The sequence below is a fragment of the Periplaneta americana genome, chromosome 13 (assembly GCF_040183065.1).
Source record: "Periplaneta americana isolate PAMFEO1 chromosome 13, P.americana_PAMFEO1_priV1, whole genome shotgun sequence".
Lineage (NCBI taxonomy): Eukaryota > Metazoa > Arthropoda > Insecta > Blattodea > Blattidae > Periplaneta > Periplaneta americana.
Window position 1 is genome coordinate 47,040,008 of NC_091129.1, and position 18,328 is coordinate 47,058,335.

The following is an 18,328-nucleotide window of genomic DNA, read 5'->3' on the forward strand; positions in this document are numbered from 1 at the left end:
AGTTAACTGGTCAATGAATAGATACCATTGAACCTTGTACGTCGTCAACGACGTCCCGAAAGATCTTTAAAATACCACTAATCCTGATGTTCCACTAGTTCCCAAAATAACCTTACGTGTCGATGATGAGTTCCCAAGTGAAAGGCTTTCCTAATGATCGTAAACAAGAAAACTCGATTCTCTCTCTCGTCTGCTTCAAACCCTAGCCGGCCAATAGGAATTTTGGTAAGGAGCTAGGAAGAAAAGATGGCGCTATTGGCGATACATTAATGAAATGCACTCTGTCGGCGAGATGGTCTACTAGATGATTGACTGATGCGTCAAGCTCGGCTCAACGTGATGAAAATACTGTATGTGTCACTTGAAATAATAGTATTTTCTGCTATAATATATAGTTATCTCATTTCTATGTTAATAGTCGGAGACCATGGAGTAGAATCAGCGACTACAGGTACGCCTACGACATCTCAAGGGAATCAATCATCGATTTCTACTGGATTTCCAGAATTCGTAAGTATAATTATGTATTAATATTCGAATTTCTGTGGTATGTCATCGGCCAACTTTTTCTAAGCAAATCTAGCTTTCAGGATTAGCTCCCTATGAAGCTGAATTGAATAATGTCAAGGGAAAAATTCTTTCGGGGCCGGGCATCGAACCCCGGAACCTTTGGCTAAACGCGTCAAGGCTCTGAATAGCTCAATTGATACAGCCTTGGCGCGTTTAGCCAAAGGTCCCGGGTTCTATGCTCGGCCTCGGAAGCATTTTTCCCTTGAAATTGTTCCACTCTTTCTAAGGTTTGTTATCGCAAAAACCAGTACTCTGGCGTTCAAACATACTGACCCCTACTAACCGATAGTGATCTATAAATTGTTCGTGTAAGTGTGACTTCTTTGGTTATTACTTCTACAAATAGATGGTGAATAAAATATTCAGTGTCGCCAACATCGCGTAAATATATCCGCATTATATAATTCAAAATTTAATTTCCCACTAATGATTGTAAAAGCTCTAGGTTTAGCGGGAAACCGCTCATAATAATTACGGAAAAATTTATACTTAATCGACGTCATGATTTTCCACAACACTTTTTTATTTCTCCTAATAATTATGTAACTATTGAGAACTAGCTGATCTATTTCAAGTTTGTCAATTTTTTATATCTTTGATTCTGACTAATCCCGTGGTTAGAAAATTTGATTACACGATCAGAAAAATCTAGATCAGATATTTTTGAATACCAGTGTACACTGTCGACCAGTGTTGCCGACTTAATTGTTAAAATTCCGCCATGAAATAGTGTATCAATAAGTCATTGGGATCGATGTCCTCTGGAGTAAAGTGCCGTGGTCTATTAGAGTTGTTGCTACCCAGGACATTACCTGGGGTATGAGCACGAAGCGTGTCGTAGCTTACTTGAACATTGAGCGAGCATTCTACAAGTTTTGGCATGAGGGGCTCCTGATTAAGTTATTGCGCATGGAAATCCCAGATGGAATGATACGCCTAACATCAGATTACCTCCGAGGCCGTAGATTCGTGACTAGAATAGGCACTATGTTTTCCATCCGTCGTGATTTACGAGCAGAAGATCCTCACGGATCAATTATCGGTCCCATACTTTTCAATATATTCATTAATGACCTACCGTTTCGCTATATCTACGGAAGAAGTAGTTATCTGTATATCTATGCAGACGACACTGCCCTCTTGGCGATGGGAAAAACCTACAGGTTAGAGTCCCGTATATTGCAGTCGATCTTAGATCACCTCCAGCCGTGGTGGTTCCATGACTAGAGAATCAAGGTTCATGTAGATAAATGTCAGGCCATACTTTTACACTAAAGCTACGGTTTTGATTACGGCGATCATCGCCGACGATTATAAACGCTGGCGATGATAGTCAGGAAGTGGTTTCTTTATCAACGTGCATCGCTGTCAATTCTCATTTGTTTTGTTACCATAATTCGACTCAGTATTTCTACATGACCTTCTCTAAATATCGATTATTGAACATATTTGCTGCGATGTGCGTTCTGAATTTGCTTCAGAAGCAACCTTCAGCGATCTGCGTCGCGTCCAATGATATATTTTGTTTTTTTTTTTATTTTATTGGGTTATTTTACGACGCTGTATTAACATCTAGGTTATTTAGCGTCTGAATGATATGAAGGTGATAATGCCAGTGAATTCAATCAGGGGTCCAGCACCGAAAGTTACCCAGCATTTGCTCGCATTGGGTTGAGAGAAAACCCCGGAAAAACCTCAACCAGGTAACTTGCCCCGACCGGGATTCGAACCCGGGCCACCTGGTTTCGCAACCAGACGCACAGACCGTTACTCCACAGGTGTGGACCCAACGATCTAAGTTGGCGATCATCGCAATAAAGAAACCGTGTGCATTCATTTTAAATACTAGCAACTCCGGGAGAAAATCGCCCGGCGACGATCGCCGTAAAGAAACCGCAGCTTAAGAGTGATGCTCGAAGACATACCACCACCACCCACACTTTTTGGATAAGCAATGCCGTGGATGAACCAAATTAAATACTTAGGGGTCATTATGGACTCTCATCTCACCTTCCTAGATCATATCCAATCCCTTCTTCGTAAGGTCAATGGGTTGAAAGTTTCATTCCATTCTGGCGGCCTTAACTCCTGACAATCTGTGGGTAGGACTTACCATGTATAAGGCCCTGATTCGCTCTGTCATAACCTTTGCCCCAACTGAATGGGGTTCACCCATCTCCGTAAACTCCAAGTTATCCATAACATGGTGATTCGCATCATAACATATTTCCCGCGAGTTGCCTCGAGTGAGAATTTCCAGGATGAGCTAAACTGGCCTACCATAGAGGAATTCATTGCTCGAGTGGCTAGGAACCTGTATACGGAAGCCCGTGCCCCAACCCGCTCATTTCAAGCTTTGATCGGTATCATTCTAGGTTACGGCGAAGACACCAGACAGGTTCACTAGCTATTGTCTTAAGACAGGGAGGCAGGTGTCACTCCCATAGTTAGGTATATGAATCATTTACGCCTTAATATATTTCTCGAATAAGCATCTTCTGCGGACCTCTGGAGAAAGAACTAAAGAAGAGGATAGTGAAGTGTTCTTTGTATGGAGTTCAGCATTATATGGGGTAGGAACATGGACATTACGGGGAAGTGAGGAGAAGCGACTAGAAGCATTTGAAACGTGGAAATGGAGAAGGATGGTGGGTGTGAAATGGACAGACAGGATGAGAAACGAAGCTGTGTTGGAAAGGGTGGGAAAAGAAAGAATGATGCTGAAGAGGAAAAGGAGGAAAAGAGGCTGTGGATCACTGGTTAAGAAAAAATTGACTTCTGAAGAATGCACTGGAAGAATTGGTGACCCGGAGAAGTGTTCTGGGCAGAAGAAGATATCAGATGATAGACTACATTAAGATATATGAATCATATGCGCAGACTAAGAGAAAGGCAGAAAATAGGAAAGACTGGAGAATGCAGGGTTTGTAGTGGAAGTCGTGCCCTTGAGCAGAACACTATAAATGAATTAATCTTTTCATGCTTTTAATCACCACGAACCATGCATGATATTTCGTTTTCATTCAGTCTTGGAGACGATTCTCTATCCGATATATACAAACGGCTAAGGGCAGCATGAATTAAACTTTTCATTCACGATCATTCATTAAAATGAAATGCCTCAGTACGACTAGACGTACCATTTATTGGATCTACATCCTAATGTTTACATTATCTTCTTTTACAAATTCCCCACTTGATGCATAATTAATGGCAAATCCAACAATATTTATATAGATACTCTACATGTCCACCGTTGTGAAATAACAGTTAGCAGGTCTGACTGTGAAAGGAGCGGGCCCTGGTTCAAGTTACCAGGTTGAGTTTTTCCGGAGCTTTCCCCTCAACCCATTAAGAAAAAATTCTTGGTAACATTCGACGCTGTGTTCTGAAATATTTTCGCTTGCATTATCACCTTCACCTCATTCAGACGCTACATAATCGAAGCAGTTGAAGAAGCGTAGTAAAATAACAAATTGAAAATAAAAAAAACACGCGACATTCATATATCTTGTAACACTAACATTGTAAGTCCTATCGGTTTCCTCTGATGGCAAGGGGCACTCATTACGAAAAGGATCAGTTTGAAATGCAATAAGAATCCTAATAATTTCTTTCACCATTAAGTTATTAAGAATTCCACAAAACACACTTCATATAAAAAACGTATCTGTCATACGAACGCAACAATTTCAAGCATATAATTTTACATCCGAATTTTAACAAAGTTAAATTTAAATGCGCTGTAAGAATGGAATTTTTTCGGCCTTCGAAATTCTACATATACCCAGCTTAAAATCTGTGTAGAAACAAATATCCCGAAGAATAAATTAGTATTTATCATTTTCGTAAAATTTACAGCTTGCAGAATATTCCGGTCAATTACAAAGCCAAATTGCACTAAGCATGCAGTATTGAACAAATTGATGCACATAATATTTGCAGGGAATTTTTTTTATAATCAAGCCAGTTTATTTAGAAAAATTTGATAGAAGAAAGAATTAAGTTTGGAAATAATTCAGATAATCCTAATTCTTAAATAGATTTAATTTGCACCGGGGACTCACCATCACGGAATTACACTTCATTTGACAATAATTAATTTCAATTGGTCAATACTGAAAATGTTTCAGAGATTAAAGCAATCGAACTTCACAAAATTTCGGCCGTTGATCACGAATATGACATTAATGTTTATCAATTGGTTCTGGGTTATGTTATGACTAGATGTGCTCCGTTCTTTTTAAATATTGCACAGAATGAGGATTTCTTGCAGTTTTACTGCCCTTGAATGAGAAGGTTGCCTTATCACTGACAAAGCAACCTTCACAGTAACACCAGATAGTTGCTATTCAACTCTCACTGCCCATCACTTCTAGCACCCAAGTTTTTTCGAAATTAATCCAAATGCGAATATAATAAGTGCATCTTCAGCGACATAGGGCATCACATAATTTGATAGTATTTTTGTAATCAATTTATGTTAGTTCATTGCCTTTTGATTCCCTAAAATTAGCAAATTTCCACACAATTTCAAAATCCACAAAAGTGAAGTGAGATGAGGTCGGGAGAACGAGCAGATCATCCAGTGTGTCCAGCGAGGCCACTTTTCTGTGTGGGGACACTTTAAGATCCTGGTGTACGAGACCCCAATTGAATCTTATGTAGACCTCATCCTTCGGATGTTTGCAGCTGCTGACTCTCTGTATTCTTTATTCCTTACAGTGCAATACAATTTCTTGTTTGTCGTTTAATAATTAGTTTCCCATCAATGGTCATTGAACAAAAAATATTGTTTTGGTCTCTCGTATCGTCCCTAGAAATTCGAGTATTGAATTTAGATAACCCTGTGTCACCATATCATATACCGCTACTCTTACAATCCGAACCTGACTTCTAGAGAGTCAGATCAATTGGAAGCGTTTTTAAAAGTTCGATACAGTTTAATTAACTTTACAGGAATAACGCTTTTAATTCTAATACAGGGACATAATTTTATTTTTACTTCAATTTTTATTGTACCTGAGTTTTTAATGTACTTCACTCCCACCCCTTCTATTAATGAAGTTCAACCCTCCTCCACAGAGATCCAAGACCGCATATACAGTCATAGTAGCTTTACGTTCAGAGTAAACAGTACGTTCCAAAAATATGTTCGCGTTTTCAAGTGACGAAAAAGCTTTCGATATTGAATAATTTTGGCACAGATACTGTCATCCATTTGCCTACGTCCCATCCCGGTTTCCCTCACCTGCTTCTATTCGCCTTTCTGTAAAGCCTAGTGGTTGGGCTGTCCAGGCTCTTTTCTGACAACATTAACTTCTGTTAGGAATTGGACGTCTACGTAATATTATACCCATACAATTGTTTAAAATAACTTAAATAAAAGGGCCTCGTTTAGTAATTAACTGTCACGTGATTTCCTCTCTTTCTACGACCTCGCAATATAACCACTTGAACGAACAGAAGGTAGCATGTCTGAGTAATTTTATCTTAATGAAGATTGAATGAAGATTGAATTTACAGTATGTAACGTACTCTTTTATAGACTAGGTATAGAATTATTTCAACATGAGTTACTGATACGAAGTACGAAACTGGTAATTGGAATTACGTACAATAGTCTACAGTGCGATAATATGTACTTTAGAACTGAAGTCTGTATTGAAATGAACGGTCACCATTTTCAAAAATGTGTTCAAATATCCATATTATGATTATATTTCAATTTAACTTCATTCTCCATAGTGTACGCTAACGTGCTGTAGACATTATAATATACATTGCATAATGAATACGTCCGCATGGACAGCTCAGTTCGTGAATAAAAACACTCATTGTTAATACTGTACTGTGTTTTGATTAAACAAAAACCTAATGAAAATTATCAAAATCAAAAGCTTGATATTTCCTAGTTTACGTAAATGGATGAACTACTTTTCTTCCCTCCTATACCTAGTAAAGTGATATGTTCGTATTTTACGCCAGTATCATCGAACTCCAGTCGTGGAAGGGGATAGCAAACGGTGTTTGCGGATCTCAATCTTGATCCAAAGATATAGCCAGTTTAATATTAAAAATGTTAGTAAAAATAAAATGATGTCCCTGTACATAAACTTTTATTACAGGAATTATACTTGTTGCAATACAAGTCTTTATTTCCGGACAACTTCAGGCAGCATAGAATTATAATTATGATGGAAAAATAATTTTGATAATATTGCTGGTTAGGAACTGCAGGCATTTTAAATATTCGTAGAGAAAATGGATAACATAATAAATTATTTTTAATGCACGTTTAATTATTTTTATTGCACCCTTAATTAGTTTTATTGATTTTCAACTATTGTTTCCATATTATTTCATTTTTTCTTTATTTTTCAATTTGTTCTCTATTTTTGGCCATGATGCAACATTTTATTGTGCTTTAAATTGACATTATTATTTTCATGAAATAAGATTACAAAATGATTTAAGTAGTGACAAATGTATACACATATTATGATACCTTAGAAATCGATGAGAAATCTTCGTAAAATTCCATAGTATTGTACATTTTTGTTGTGTTAGTTTTATAATTATTATTACGTTAAATAAATAATAAACATACATATAAATACAAAGTGAATAAACGAACACCAAAAATCATGGAACATGAAGTACCGGTAATTAGAGTAGTAACAAGTATAAAATTCTATTGAAATTGCAGCAGTCTCTAACGACATTTTCATTAAATCCTTTGTTTGTTCTGGATTTTCAAATATGACATCACTTTCTTAAAGTCTTTCTTATTTTGCTTCGACACTATGCATTCTTTACTACAATTTCTTTTTGAGGAAGATGAATAGCCTTGAAGCTCATGACAACAAGTTTTGGACGGTTTTTTAGTTTCTCTTTGGGCCTGAAGATGACGTTTTCTTTATATTTACCACTCTCAGATTCAGCCATTTGACAATATAATTACAATTTTGTCCATGTTTAGCGTATTCTCCTTTAAAACGTGCGACACAGACGTTGAAAAATGATTAAGAGAAAAAATAGTTTAATACATAGGCGCCGACTTTTGAAAATCTTGGGGTATGCTCATCATGTTACACTTTAAAACTCTTAATTACCCCCTATATAATTATAGTAAATGTAAATTCTACAAAATTAACTTAAAATACATGATCACTCATCTCAATAGGGAGAGACTGGAACGTGCTCCTCCTGACAGTTGTTTCGCTGATGAATTCGTTGATTAGAGGTTCCAGGATCAATTCCCTTGCGAGATCGGAATGGATGTTCAATAATGCTACATGATTTAACCGGTCTTGGTTCATGATGTAAGTTTTCAGTCTTCGAAGGGCAGAAAACGAAAGTTCTGCAGTACACGTGGATACAGGTATCGTTAAAAGAAGTCTCAATAATTTTACATATTTTGGTATCATGTTATTCAGAGCTACACACTTGTCATCCTCTGTCCTACTCAAGTATTGCACTATACTTTCAAAGCTATCTAGTGTAACATTATGTTGTTTTACCACATCCAACAAAATATCTCTATGAAGAGTCAGTCTTACACTGTCGAAATCGTTGCCGTAGAAAGAAGTAACGTAACTACTATCTTCTTTGCCTAATAAAAACTGTTCTATTTTGACAAGGTGTGACATTGTTTCGGGCGGAAAGCTGCTTTTAAAGCTGCTTACTGTTTGATCCACTACCTCAAAATATAAAATTCGCAATTTTTCTTGAATATCCGATGAATTACGCTTGTCACCACCTCCTAATTTTAATGGAAATTTTCTAGGGCGTGAAACATTTGGGAGACTTAATTGCAGTGCACACTCTTTAGCATGTTCCCAAAGTGATAAAAATGTATCTGTATTTCTGGCTCCTTCTATTGAAGACAAACGAGCATCTACAAAATTACGAGCAAGGCGAAAAGTCAATGAAACATTTGAAGTACTGCATTAAGTTTTTCTATTCTTTGGAATACAAAAATTAGCATCTTGATATGAAATAGAGTTTCAAATTTTTGCAGACATTTTAGAAATCCTTTAGCTTTTGCACCAGCATCATTTCTTTCATCTTGCGTATCATTAAGAAATTGCAAAAGAACTTAATAATTATTATCTATGCACAACAGAGACACAACACGCATGCACCATCTCGTTGAACAGAACTGTCTTAAACCTTGACCTGCTTCAATGTCATGAGAATCTGAAAGCAATTGTTTAAGATCTCCGAATTTTCCTAGCCTCTTGGGTGAACCACGAATAAATGAAATCAAATCTTTGTGAATTGACATAATATCTCTTAATTTAGGAATGTTATTAAATGAGTCTTGAACAACTAAATTTAGGGAATGAGCCAAGCAGTGAATATAAATAGCCGTCATAGCATTGCCTGCGACAATTGTTCACAGAAATAGAATATCTTAATAATATATCCTTCACAGATTTAAACAGGGTATCTGAATCAGTTAATGGGATCTCATAAAGCCACAAAACAACTCATGAACAGTAAAATTTTGGTCAACAGTACGAAAACAAACAGACATCTGGTCTCTAATTGATATATCGAATGCCTTGTCCAACATTAATGCATATAAATTATATTCTATTATTTGTTGAATCAAAATTCTCTGAAGAAACATGCTTATCAATGTTATAATTTCATTAATTATGTCATGAGACATCCACCTGTAACTAGTCTGATTAAGCCATAGCTTCAGTTCGGGTACATCCTCGGAACGTAATTTGAGGAGATTGACAAAATTAGAAGACACATCAACATGACCACGTAAGGCCAATCCTTGGCAAACCAAGAAAAATATTGAAGTAAATCTTTTCCTTAAACAAATAGTAGCGGCCTGCATGTCTTTTGCTTTAGAATCACTAATTGATGACAGAATATTTACTCCTTTTTTTCGTAGAATTATTTGTACTAAGTGAACACATATGCAAATTACTTTTTTCATGAGATTTGAATTCTTTTTGAGCAACGGACCAGTTCTTAAAGCCGTATTTAACGAATGCATTATAGGAATCCTTGTTCGCAGTAACAGTTTTTGGAGGCAATCTCTTGTTTTTTTCACACATAGACCTACACAAAAACAATAGGGTAAGGTGGCACAATTCCGATAGTTTTGTGTAAAACTGGTTTTAAATTCCAAAATAATGAATGAAACGCGTATATCTATAGTCAGAAGAACAGTGTGACATTTATTGAACTTACAAAATAATAACCCAAAGAAAGTTGCCATTTTATTTAACTAGATAGCATTTTGAAAATTTTCGTGGAAATTATCGAAAATGTACCTCTGTGGGTACAATTCTGATAGAAGGTGGTACAGTTTTGATACAAGTTGATAATAAGTCCATCATAGGCATTTTATACAAATAAATTGTTGTTTTCCATTTGCATTCACACACAGTTGGTAATAAGCTATAATAGGCATTTTCCACAAATAAATTGTTTCTTTACATTTGTATTCACACACACTTCATGACACCACACATTGCACATTTGACAGCAAATCCAGCTACCTTTTGCAATAGATATAGGACTGTAATATTTAAAGAGCAAAATCCACAGTTATCTTCTCTAACTGGTGACTTATCCCTGATATTCTTGATCAATACCTTCTTTCGTTTCTTTATCTTCTTCTCAGAATCGGTTTCCTGATTCTTCTCTTCGACCAAATCTTTTTGCATTTGATCTGCTCCATGTTTTCTTCGCTGGTAAGAAGTCTTGCAGTCCCTATGGAAATAGTTTTCTTAGGTGATGGCATAACTTGATGCGCTACTTCTTGGGTAACTGCATATCTTTTGCAAAACTTGGAGTGCTTGGTGAAGTTTTGATGGGAGTAATGGTTGTGAAAGTTGATGGTTTGAACAGCATAGTGGAACCAGAAGTACTTTGTGAAGCTTGGGCAGAAATTGTTGGCCTATCTGTTGATGATGACGGTTTGAACAACAGTGAGGGAGAGAATTTTTCTTCAGGAACAATGCTGTCAGAGAACGGTACTATTCCTGTCCAAGCGAATCCTTTCAAAGCAGATCCCACAGATGCTGTTAAATTCCACGCAGCCATGAATATTTTACAAAACCTTTGTTATAGTTTCGTTTGGGTTCTGATGCATCCATCCAATAGCCTTCTTATGGTACGCACTCTTCAGTGATTTGAACAATGTCCTATCCAAGGGCTGGAGGACATGCGTAGTATGTGGAGGCGGTTCAAGGAGTTCTATGTTGTTCATTTTTAAAAAGTCCAAAGCCCTTACACTGGTGTGACTACCATGATTGTCAAGGATTATGAGAATATTGTTATCAGGCTCGAACTTAGTAAAGTGATTAAGGCAGCTGATGAAGAGAACTTAATTTTATAACCCGAGTCGCTCATTTCAACGACTGATCCAGGGGGTAAATCATCTTTGTACATGATATTGTTCCTAACACCTTTAAAAATCACCATGGGAGGAATATATGCTCCAGCTGCATTACAACATACCACTAGTGTTACATTTTGGCCAGGTTCAACATTTGTAAGTGAAACAACGTCATGATTTCCTTTCTGACTTACTATCTTCAATGGTATGTTGTTCAAGAGGAAGCCGGACTTGTCCATGTTGTAAATGCAGTGGGCTTTATCAAAAAGCTTGTAGTCATTCAGTACTTGTTTTAGAATACTGAAATAGTGATCTACTTCCTCTATGCAGAGACTCTCAGCCCTTGCACGAGAAGGACCTTCAGGTTTCCGCAAGCTTAAATCTGAATTACGTTTTAGAAAAGCTTGCAACTTTGTCTTCAGAATTCCAGTTATCTTTAATTCCTAAGGCTTCTGCAAGCTGAAAAGCAGCCCGCCTCACTTGTAGTGCTGTTTTTCCTAAACCTCTTTCTTCAAGACATAGCAGTCTCTCCACCAAAGCTTCGTTTCCAGCGACAGAATCGACAGATGACGAATCTTCTTTACCACAGAATTCAGACCTGCTGCTATCTCCTTCCTCACTTTCACTTTCCCATGCAATGTTGAAAATGGTACATTATAATGTTGAGATGCTGCAAGAATTGACAGATGTCCTTCCATTATACTTGATACTGCCTGGTTCATATCATTTTCATCCTAGCGCGAATAGATTTTATTTAGGTTCTGTTTACATGACATTTGTAAATAATAATACTGGCTTGGTCCGTCTCTGTAAACAAATTTACATTTTCCTACCATAACCTTGTCAGTAGTTTCCTTTCAGACCTACAATTCCTCAAAAATAGATAGTGGGGGATCGAAACTTATACATGTGGAAATAAAGTTAGAGGATGTAATCGTTAGTCAAAGAGACGGTGTAAAGAAAATGAGAGGTTAATTGAAAGAAAATACTTATCGAAATTGTACTCTTATATCGAAGTTGTACTAAAGAAGCTTATCGAAATTGTACCGTTGCCAGTTCAAACCAAGGGGCCATGTTAATCTCAGGAATCCAAGAGATGGCAGCACCAACGCTTCTCAATAATAACTAACATGTCTAACTGTCTTCTGAATCACAGACTTTAATTTTAAAGCAACAAAGAAGAACGACAACACTTACATTAAAAACATCATTTCTTATATCAGCATAAAACTAGACAGACAAATAGTTACCTTACAGCTATTTAAAAGCTTGTATGTATATCCTCAAGTTTCAGCCACAAGAACACAAAAACTGGACAGCGAACACACAAAGGCACCATGTATAATATGACGTTCTGAAAACAGTGTTACCAACAAGTTCAAGAGAGAAAGCGGGAAAATCCTTAAATTTATCAGAATTGTACCGGTATCGAAATTATCCCACTCTACCCTAAACTCTGTCATCTTTTTCGTCCTACTGAATCCATGTACATATGTTCTTACCTAATGTTTTTGAAAAGTCCTGCCTCTGCGGCTGCCACTTTCAGTACCGGTATTATTTTTCGTGGAACTACCAGAAATAGTAACAGGGATTTCATTGTCACAAGCTGCCGAAGAGGGATCGCTTTTACTGCTACACGCTGCCGATTCGATATCACCATCACCATCACGACTATCAGTCGAAGTCCTTTTGTATTTTACTATATACTTATCCACTTTAACGATTTTGACACGCAAGACATGAAGACATAATATAATTTCAAACATAGTGACACAGGTTAAACAGGACACAAACTATACTTAAAAATGTGTGTAAGCGATTTGTTATGAATAAATTAAATTTTAGATTTTATTTTATTGTAATTTATACATATAAATTTATTATGTATCAAACCCTCCTTTGAGCAAGAGAACACTCCATTTCAGAGGAGTAGGTCTACTAGAATTTTGTACAATTTATTTTATTATATTTTTCTGACATTAAATATTATTACTTACTTACTTACAAAAGTGTTCTAAGGAACCCGGAGGTTCATTGCCGCCCTCACATAAGCTCGTCATCGGTCCCTATCCTATGCAAGATCAGTCCAGTCTCTATCATCATATTCCATTTTCCTCAAATCGATTTTAATATATCCTCCCATCAACGTCTCGTCCTCCCCAAAGTTCTATTTCCCTCCGGCCACCAAAATAACACTCTACATGCATTTCTGAATTCGTCCATACGTGCTACATGCCCGGGCCATCTCAAACGTCTGGATTTAAACGAAATTAATTTTCTTTGAAATTCGGTGTATTGATTAGACAATGCTTCCAGATTAATACAACCATTTTAAATTAAAAAAATAAGTTATAGGTTAATTATGTATTTAATAATGTTCATAAATACGTCAGATGAAGAATACAATGCGTTGTGTAACTTTCACCATTCTCCTGTAACTTCATCCCTCTTAGCCCCAAATATTTTCCTAATAACCTTATTTCAAACATCTTTAATCTCTGTTACTCTCTCAAAGTGAGAGTCCAAGTTTCAGAACCATACAGAGCAACCGGTAATATAAATGTTTCATAAATTCTAACTTCCAGATTTTTTCACAGCTGACTACATAACAAAGGCTTCTCAACCGAATAATAACAAACATTTCCCATATTTATTCTGCATTTAATGTCCTCTCGAGTGTTATTTATGTTTGTTACTGTTGCTAAAAGATATTTGCATTTTTCTGCCCTTTCGAAGAATAAATCTCCAATTTTTATATCTCCATTCCGTGCAATATTCTGGTCACGAGACATAATCACATACTTTGTCTTTTTGGGATTTACTACCAAACCTACCGCTTTACTTGCTTCAAGTAAAATTTCTGTGTTTTCCCTAATCCTTTTTGGATTTTTTCCTTACATAATCACACCATCCTTATAGACAAGAAGCTGATGTAACTCTTTCAATTCCAAACCCTCTCTGTTATCCTGAACTTTCCTAATGGTATATTCTAGACCGAAGTTAAAAATAAAGGTGATAGTGCATCTCCTTACTTTAGTCCGCAGTGAATTGGAAAAGCGTCAGACAGAAGCTGTCCTATACGGACTCTGCTGTAAGTTTCATTGAGACACATTTTAATTAATCGAACTAGTTTCTTGGGAATTCCAAATTCAATAGATTAGATTACATTAGATTTTATTAAAGTCATGAGTATTAGACAAATACTATGGACATAGTCATAATAAAACAAACTGAGTGAATAAAATTATATTAAAAACATAAGTTATTAATGGAGGACTCAAAGTATTCACTAATACTATAAAAGAGATGATTAATCACCCAGCATTTTAAAACATTCTTAATAGTATTATAGTTAACAATGTGTGCAGACTTATGTAATCATTTAAACATAGATACTGCCATGGACATATATTGTTTTTTTATTGTTTCCAGTCTAACATTAGATTAAATCAATTGAAAATTGTATCTTGTATTGTAATTATGATGATCAGATCTTAGATAATAATTTGCTAAATTTTTCTTCACCTTCAGCAAAGAAGTGAAGATGTAATGATTAATAACAGTCAGAATAGCCTCATTTATGAATAGTGGCTTACAGTGCGCATCATAAGCACAACCAGTTAAAATATGTAAGGCCATTTTTTTGCAGAAGGAGAACATTAGATACACTAGAACTATTTCCCCACACAGAAATACCACAGGTAATTGAAGACCTCCCTCGAATAACGGTGTAAGCAACAAAATACTACTTTTATGTTATGAACGAAAAACGTCTGATAGGCTCTTCTTAAGTCATGTAACATTACAGCTACCAGTATAATCTTGTTTGAGGGTTCATTTAATTATTAGATAATAAATAGTAACATTTCAAGTTCATAGTTTTGAAATAACAGAAATTGTTTTGAGATTACAATGGAATAAGGGTGTATCATCAATTAAAAAACAGATTAAACGTATGAAAATAAACAAAATGAAAGATTCATTATTTCCAAGGACAGTACAATCTCATGCTCATAAAACATAGGTATCACATGCTCAAAATCACTGCATAGTAGGAAAAAAACTAAAATATTGAGAAAAGTTATGAATGAAAATGAAAGATTCTTTATTTCTAATGGCAGTTCAATCTAATGTTCAGACAACATAGGCATCACATGCTCTACAAAGGAGGAAAAAAAAAATGTAAGAGGAAAGTTATGAACAAAAATTAAAGATTCTTTACTTTTAAGGGCAGAACAATGTAATGTTCATAGAACATAGGCCATCACATGCTCAAAATCATTGCAAAGTAGAAAAAAAAGTAAAATGTAAGAAAAAAGTTATCAAGGTACAGCACATGTTATGACACTACTCCTTATACTGTAGTTTAGTGGTCGTTAGCACTCGCTGAAATGTGCAATGGATACGTGGTGCCGTCCCGTGTGCACTGTCGTGCAACAGGGAGAGAAAGAGAGCATACCCGCTAGCAGCTACGAGAGCACTATAGTGCACTGCGTTTTCAGCTGGTAAGAGAGGCTAGCCCCAGCGTGCTCTGTGCTGACGACCACTGCTCTAGTTGGAAACAGGTAAATCCATGTAGAACTTGCGGTGCTCAATATCAGTAATGAACTCACACATGTGTGTAAGATCTCGTTTCTTCTCTTTTTTGATGGGTAAGGGACCTTGATACGCTGTTTCTTGTGAAATGGATACACAACCCATGACTGTAAAGTCCCATGAGATTTTCGCACATAAACGGAAAAGGGATCATTTTGTGAACATTTAATCCACATTGCTTCTGTTATTTTAAATTCTTTGGGATAAGTGACATTCTTGTCCAAAATATCAAAATTTTTGAAGTCCTCTGATTGCATGTAAGTAACCTGGAATGGATTTGTTGGTCTTGCGGCCACTATCACTTCAACCCATTGGAATGATACATTAACTTTTGCAATTCTTTTTTGTTTTTCTATTAGTGCGAAATGTGTCGCAGGGCAGAAAACTGTGTCCACTGCACAGAAATTTTTGCTCTACTGTAGAAAAATATCCCCACAAAACAAAATGCCTCAGAACTGACATACATCTATCCGACCACACAATAAGAATTCTTGTTTCCCTAGCAGATAAAGGTTAGACATTTTGCATGATATAGGAAAATGAACAAGAAGCAACTTCAGAGGCTCCTCCATTTGCAACTCTCTCATACCATAAATGCCAACGCTCTACCAACTGAGGTACCCGAGAACTCTACCCGACACCGATCCAATTTTTCCTTCTATATTCATAAACCTCAAAGTGGGCTGACAACCGTCAAGCAACCAACTTCGAGTGCACACTAACTCCGTGTGACTTAAATTGTGGTTTTCTGTTAACGAACAGTGACGTTAAACCAAAGGTTTAAATAATTATCTCTATTCGCTTCAACTGGATCCTGTAAGAATTCCAATTTTGCCTGTTTCCTTCTTTCTACTGCCATGGAACAATCTTAATCAAACCACGGTATCTTTTTCTTAGTTTCATAATACCCTATGCTTTGCTCAGCTGCAATTTTGTTACTATGTCTGATATTTTCTCACATGCTATTAACATCTCTTTGTCAGCTTCGTTGGAGATTCCTAAAGTGGCAAACCTATTTGAAATTTCTACCTGATAATGTTGGTTAGTTTCCTCGTCCTTTAGTTCAGGATATTGAATCTACAAATATCAACTTGTTGCTCTACTCGCTTGGCTACTGATAGTCTTTCTCCAGTTACCTAATAATGGTCAGAATTACAGTCTGCCCTCTGAAAAATCGAATGTCTGCTATACTAATACGTCTCCATTTTATCTATCAAGATGTGATCTATTTGGTTGTGTGTCAATCCATCTGGAAAAGTCGAAGTATATTTATGTATCCTTAAAGGGGAATGTTGTACTTTTGACAATTAAATTTTTTGTTGTGGCAAAGTTGACTAACCTAACTCAGTTTAAAACCGAATTAATGCCAAGTAACCGAGATAATTTTGTTGGTGTATACGAATGTAGCTATTATCTAATTTTTCTTATCTAAAAACCAGGATATAAATTTATAGCGACGTTGGTGAATAGAAATGTGGTCTATATTGCGCTAAATGCGCTGACCGATCGATAAATTATTATTAAAATAGACTTTGCTAACTTTGTCATACATTTTTATATTTACAGATAAGAGATGTTTGGAACTTTGTTGTCAGTGTTTTCCAACGCATCACGCAGGTACCTAATGAAACAATAGAAGCATTTTTGACTCCAATCTTCGGAACAATGGATATCTTGAGATCGTTAATGGAAGTGGGAGTAAATGCACCATCAAGCACTACGGCATGAAGATAATAGAATTTAAGTGTTATATTTGTAATAATAAATTTAATATATTTTAATTACCTTATGTGACTGTCAATTTAATTCTCATTCTTCCAGAAATATATATTTCCACAAAACTGAATATAGAAACTGATATAACTGCTTTACATTTTTGTGCCTGTTAATGGCATGTTGTATGAATATGTAAAAATAAATAACGTCTGTTGATTATAAGGTATGGGTTTCAATAAATTTTGATCTATCCAATCTCAACTTTTTGTGTAAGATTATGCAGTAGACTACATCAAGGACGTAATGAGGATTTGAACTGGGGGGCAGCAGCTGTTAGGCTATCATATTTATAAGGCGTGGGAGTGGTTGTGGAAAGTGTAGGCCTATCATAACGACATGTATTTATCTTATAAAAGAAAAATAATTAGAATACTATCTTTGTATTAGTCACAACAAACACAATATTGCATTATTAATTATTGTTATTATTATTATTATTTTCTTAATAATTCTTGTCTACAGAAAGTTTAATTACCTTTAAGATAATAACATTTTTCTAAATGAGGCATTACAGCAAGTGGACAGTTTCAAAAACTTGGAGTGTACTATAAGCAGTTACATGAACTGCTTCCAGGAAGACAAAAGGAGGATAGCAATGGCATAGGAAGCTTTTAATATAAAATGGAGCATCTTCTGCGGATCTCTGGGTAAATAACTAAGGAAGAGACTAGTGAAATACTTCGTGTGGAGTGTGGCATTGTATGTGGGTAGAAACATAGACATTACGACGAAGTGAATAGATTTGACTAGAAGCATTTGAAATGTGGGTAAGAAGAAGAATGGATCATTATAAATGGACAGACAGAATAAGAAATGAGACTGAAGCAGTGTTGGAAAGAGTGGGTGAAAAAAGAATGATGCTGAAACTGATCAGAAAGAGAAAAAGGAATTGGTTGAGTCACTGGTTGAGAAGGAACTGTCTACTGAAATATGCACTAGAAGGAACGGAGAACGAGAGAAGAGTCCGGGGTTGAAGAAAATGTAAAGCAATAGACGATATTAAGGTATATGAAT

At 36.0% G+C, this 18,328-nt stretch overlaps 1 long non-coding RNA gene across 1 annotated transcript in view; it reads left to right on the plus strand.

Moving 5' to 3' along the window:
* LOC138711856 (uncharacterized) overlaps window positions 1–17,476 on the plus strand; it is a 30,501-nt gene extending 13,025 nt beyond the window's left edge. The window contains exons 2-3 of the long non-coding RNA XR_011335503.1: window positions 419–510; window positions 17,105–17,476. This is a non-coding gene — a long non-coding RNA (uncharacterized lncRNA). The remainder of the gene's footprint in view (window positions 1–418; window positions 511–17,104) is intronic.
* Window positions 17,477–18,328: the final 852 nt, after the last annotated feature.